The 6,174-nt window shown below is 33.2% G+C and overlaps 1 long non-coding RNA gene across 1 annotated transcript in view; it reads right to left on the bottom strand.

Annotated features, from left to right (window-relative positions):
- Nucleotides 1-1,773: 1,773 nt before the first annotated feature.
- LOC111085192 overlaps nucleotides 1,774-6,174 on the bottom strand; it is a 7,809-nt gene continuing 3,408 nt past the window's right edge. The window contains exons 2-3 of the long non-coding RNA XR_002610029.1: nucleotides 5,547-5,551; nucleotides 1,774-1,857 (exon numbers count right to left, since the gene is read on the bottom strand). This is a non-coding gene — a long non-coding RNA (uncharacterized LOC111085192). The remainder of the gene's footprint in view (nucleotides 1,858-5,546; nucleotides 5,552-6,174) is intronic.

Here is a 6,174-nt window from a genome sequence, read left to right as displayed (position 1 = left end):
GCTTCTTTTAAGGATTTCTAAGGTAAAATTAACACATAACTTCAATACTAACCAACTAACACATTCTTTACATTCAGTTTATGTACACCTTTCACAGTGGTCGTTAAAAAGTGTAACAATATGGAATATGCTACTTCATTTTGCTCTTATCGTAAATTAAATTATATGTTTATTTATGAAAACAAATAAATGAACTAAAATTCATCATCAGAGTCAAACATGGATTATTAATCAGTGTGAGAAAGGTGTGTAAGTTGTATTTTATGTTTAGCAATGGATAGTTAAGAATGAGGAGCAAAAACTATATGATAGAGAAACATGTCTATCCTCGTTTTAAAGCTTGAGTTGTAGCAGTTTGCTCCTCAATGATAGTAACTCTAAAAATCTACTTCAGAGATAAATATGAAAACATAAAACCGTTAGATTTATTAAATGTACTTGAAAAACAGCCACATTGGTAACTGGGATTATTTGGAATATATATATGAAAATATACAAATGCATATTTCCTGGCGAGTTTATAGCTCTCTAATCTGTGATTGTCCTTCAGATTAGAACATTTAGGCTTCAGTGGAGATCAAGTTCGAACCTATTGATAAGATATCCTTACCATCTGTTACATTCTGCCCTAATGAACTGTAAGTATTGAGATAAAGTACAATGAAACATTAGCTACAGTAACTGCTGTAATTATTACTTTCTGGTTGAAAGAGAGTTAATATACGTTGGTTAAATTTAACTTGTTTACAATCACCTGACCTTTTAACTTCGTTTCAGTTTAATAAATTTGTCTCAGCTGTTATATTGCATTTATTGTGTCAATATACCATGGTTTCCGTAAACAAATTTCGATATTCATAATAGAGAGAAACATACTCGACAGCCTGAAAAATAAACCCTGTAAAACAACCTAACAGAACTGTTAACCGAAAAATATGAGCATATGGTATAGATGATATTTTGTACGAAATCATGGTTGGTATAATAAAGTGGGAGTCAACAATCCAAAACTTTTATAAAGGCGATGAGAAATTCGTTTCTTAAGTTATTCTAACAATCGATTAAGTCGTGTTAAACACAGCCGGGTACGTAGTGCTATTGAAAATTCACGCATGCGCTTTCATTTCATAAACTTTGGGTGGCTTTTATGAGTTTGCTTTGAAAGATGCAACGCTACATTTTACTCTTTGTTATTCTGTTCTGAGATATAACCTCACTGTATTAACAAAATGATACATAACAGAAAGATATTAACTGACATTCAATGAAATAAAAAAAAAAGATTTGCTCTAGCAACTAGCTTATATTTACATGTCCAAATGTCATAAATGAACGAAAAAAAATGACATTACATCTACATCAAAAACAAAAGCCAATGCCGTAATACAAAAGGTTGGGAATGCTATATTATGGTAATTTTGAATACGCCAATATAAAGTCGTTGTGCGGTGGAACGGGCGTATCAAAACTACATTTTGGTATTGTTTAGCGTTCGTTTTGACCCAAAAGAGTGAACAAGAATAAGTGTTTAACCTCGTGCATCTTCACTAATTAAAGTTTCAATCCTTGATTTTATATATGACTGTGACATTTGACAGTTAATACACACAGTAAAGGAAGGAAGGAAGATGTCTGAATTGAACCTGATCCTCCCAGATCGCGCACAACCGATTCAGAGGCTTGGTTTAGCGTTCGTTTCAAAGCAAAGCCACATTGACCTATTTGCTGTGGCCACCGCAGGGAATCGAATCCTGAATTTAGTGTTGCATGTCCGTAAACTTACCGGTGCCACACCGAGAGATCTAAGTTGTTGAAACAATGAGATAAGCGGTGGCTATTTAAGGTGTATCCAGCCAACTGGTCTCTATGCAAAACAACTTGAGCGATGTCACGGAGGGTCAACTGCGCCACATACTGAGAATTGTTAACCAGTGAACGATTTTTTTCAGTTAACTATTTTGTGTGGATTATGTGAACAGTTTTACGAGATTTGATTTCTATATTTTATTTGATGATAATTGTCTCTCTTTTTTAAAATTTAAAACAAAAAAGTAATCGATATAATTCATAGACCAAAACGTTTGAAAAATAAGGTAATCAATCTAACGAACTACGTGACCAAACTTTACAACCCCCGTAGACGTTGTAAATACCTGTAAAAACACACCACCTAAAACCCGTAAATACGTGAACAACCATGCCTTACAACTTAAAAGCTGTGAATACTTGTTAAACCACTTTAGAAAGACTGTTGTCTAGAATCGATGCGTGACCTTATGTACCCTCGCCTTTTGACTTATATTGAATAAAGACTGATTTTGTTTAACATCGTATACGGTTTGTTTTCTTAAGTTCAGTGAAATCAGATTTTCAGAATATGTCTGTTGCCATTTTTAATATTTTTTGTAGAAATAGGAACTGTTTGTTTATTTCGAGATTTGTTTAAATGTACACAATAGTTATCTGCGCAAGCTGTCCACATTTTTAAACAGAGAGAATAGAAATAATACAGCGATGTCAACGATATCCATAGCCACTTATATGATTAAATAGTTGTATTTGACAGACACTGTTATAACCCATCAACTAGTGTAATTTTTTTTGGTAACGAGACGTGAACCACTGACCCTAGGATTCACAACCAAGCACCCCTAGCCATTACCACACGCCTGTCTCACCAGGAAATGTAAAAAGTAATACATAATGTTACTGTATAAAATTTGAACGTTAGAAAAGTTGTTGATATATCGTTAACAGTGCATGAATTCATTGCTTAGCTTCTTTCTTACATTAGCCTTGAGTAGGTTGAAAGTTTGTAGCTTTGAATACGAACTGACATCATTATCCTATTATTATTGTAGATTTACGTCATAAATTAATGACTCTTAAGACTTTCTGGACCATAATCCTGAAAACATGTAAAAAAATAACAACAACAAAAACCAAGACGTTACAACCCACAAAACGCTTCACAGACCAATGTTTTCGTTAACCATTATTCAGGTCAAATGTAGTTAGTTATGTATACACCACTTGCTAACAGTTCTGTAATATATTTCATAGATATGATCTCAGCAAACCCTTGTGAGTATGGGACGTGAACGTTCGAGAATATGACCGTTACTAGGGTCATGTGACCCCCCGCTGTCGTAACAATGATAAAAGCTACTTTAGTTTTATTCCTATATTTAAATACCAATCTTATATTTTATAAGACAAAACATCAATTACAGAACTAAAGATACAGAAATAAAAGTTTGTATAGTTACTCAGTGTAACATAATACAAAATGCATATTAAAATAATTATGTAATTTAATTTACTTATGGCTAATGATGATTACTTGGCGACTGCAAGAAAGTAAAAAATATATGCAAATATAAATGTAATTAACTTATAATTATACCTTGACATTCATAAAATAATTTATTGTGTTCTGTAGCATTTAACTGAAATGCGCCAGTACTTGGAACACAACATATGGCTATATGATGAATATTTAAGACTGTCAGGCTACTTACTTTTTGACTATTAGTAATATATATATATATATATATATATAGGTTGTGTTGGGCTAGGGATTTTTCTACAGTAGGTGTCTGGGACTTGTTGGCGATAAATTCGATGATTAGTGAACAGCACTCACTCCGCTTGTTTTAAAATAATATATTCAAAACAAGTTAAATGTATGTACAAAAAATGTTTTGTTGTATCTTAAATACTATACAGTTTTCTTGTTGTCAAAAGTCTACATAGACCAATTCAATTGCTTTAGAATTCAGTTGACAAGCCGAACTATCTTTATTATTATCTTAAACACTATCAGTGTATAATTCGCTCATTCCTTTTCTTCTCTCTCTATTTCTTCTTATATAACAACAGTATCAGTGTATAATTCACTTACGTTGTCGTTGAGTTACCGCAGTTGTATCCTGAACTTCTGATACTCGTCTGCTTTTTCGCATATAGGCCTACTTCCAAATAATCGTCTGCTTTTTGTCAAAATCCACACAAACAGGTTCAATTGCTTTCGAACACCCTTTGACGAGACAAATTATTCTCCTAAAATGTCAGAAAACTGTTAATCTCACTTTAACATATCAACCGTTAGGCTATTCACTCCTACGAAGGTTAACTTCACGTTTTCTAACCTTTCTCTGACCAAACTCTCACTCAACTTTACTTTTGGTTCTGTTCTAGTACTCTGATCTCTCGTTTGGTCGCCGCTATTTCATATCTCTCACTGAGGCGTTCTAGAAATCTCCCTAGCCTCGACATCAATAACTTACAAACAAAACATCCAACAATGGTATGCTTTTAACTCTCTTATTAAAAAACAACAACTAAACAATCATGAAATATTAACTCACAAAATAAATGAATTAATAATACCTACACTAAACAGTTTTATATCTGACAAAAACGTATCCACTTACATAACTATCAGTTTAATTGAAGGGATATCAGGATGGGGATCGAAAAACAACCTGAATGCTATGAAAATATAAAATGTCCAATATCTTCTTTATTTTATTATTATTATTTATTTAGATAAACTTGATTTTCACGTAAATCACATAAATTCTGTGTAGAAGAAAGGTCCACTTTTTTGACATATGTTATAGTAATGGCTACTCCCCTTCTTTATTGTATTTATTGTGTAATAGTGTAGCACTCGAACAATTGTTCTTAAGTAGCAAATAATAGAAATTTCCCAATATCGTACAGAAGGTAGTCAGGATCTTGTCAGGGGGGAAGCTCCAAAGCAGACAAAAAAAAGAGCGCACAACATGCACTCAAGGCACACATAAAGGAAATCAGGGAGGGGGAGGTTTGTGGATTTATTGAATCTTCAGGGGTGCATTTCTGAGCTTTAAAACCACCATAAAAATTATGTTGGTAGAAAGAAGAAAATATGCTATAGTTTAGTTGTTCAAAAATTAGCGATATTTAGAAATTACACTCAGTCTCTATTTGTACTGGGTTTATTACTAGGATCATTATAAATAAATTTGAAATGTGGTAAAAATTTAAGATTTATACTAACACAACAAATAAATACAACACGGGTTCAGGGGTAGAGTTTCTTGGCAACCAGGGAACCCCCTCATGGTATGCCACTATCTTACTCTATCTTTTAGAAGTGTTTATTTATTTTTTGACAGTAATCCACTGCAAATTATACTTGTGTAAGGTAAGAAACTGTGAAACGTCACTCAGATCTTGGAACAATAAAGTCTTATAGTTCGAGAAACCTAGCTTAATTCAAATGTTTTTCGGAGGTATTCCAATAACGTTTCAAGATGTCAAACATTTTAGGTTGTTTACGTTAACTTCATGCAACTATGGAGAATCACATTTTGACAGCAGCTCAAATGTTTAACTGATAATCCGAAAACAATCCTGGAGTTAATTTTTCCTTTGTCTCTGCAGACGATAATGCACTCATGTTTGATCAGTCTTTACACTTTGTTTTAGCAAAGACTCTTTCAGAAACTCATCACATCAATGTTTCATTCGTTTTTCAAGTGGAGTTGAATATGAACAGGAACTCTGCTGATAGTGCTTTTCCAAGGGCCACTTTTGGTGAGAAGCAGTCACCATCAGTTCACAGTACGCTGCCTTATTTTCAACACTACGAACAGTTGCAACCTGGAAAGTATGTTACATGTACATTGTACTTATAACCATGAATGGAATGTTGGAAACATTGCTAAATGCTTTGTGATGTGCTCATTGACTTCATGAAGCACTCCAGTACAAGACTTCTCTCCTAGCCTTCAACTTCATGGAAGGATTTATGCTGGGTGCTATTTCAACATATCATCTGTTTGATTGCCGCTCCTAGACTGCAAGGAATGGTGCCTGATTTTATAAACGTTCTATCTAAGATGACACTTCGATTTAACAGAAATTATTGGCATTTTTGTAACATATGGATTTGAATGCCTCTGACTGAATGAATAGTTACTTGATAAGTTGCAAAAATAAGCCAATATAGGTTCGTTCTGAAAGTATTGGTTTTGTTAATTGATATAATCACTTAGCTTAGTCACAAGCTCTGGAAAAAGGGGCAGAAACATGAAATTATTTAAGGTTGAAGGACTTGGTATATATATATATATATACACACACACACACACATACATTTATATATATATATATATATATATA

This window comes from Limulus polyphemus, unplaced genomic scaffold (assembly GCF_000517525.1).
Source record: "Limulus polyphemus unplaced genomic scaffold, Limulus_polyphemus-2.1.2 Scaffold267, whole genome shotgun sequence".
NCBI lineage: Eukaryota > Metazoa > Arthropoda > Merostomata > Xiphosura > Limulidae > Limulus > Limulus polyphemus.
The sequence above is the reverse complement of the archived record's forward strand: the minus strand, read 5'-3'. Positions and strand labels throughout refer to the sequence as shown.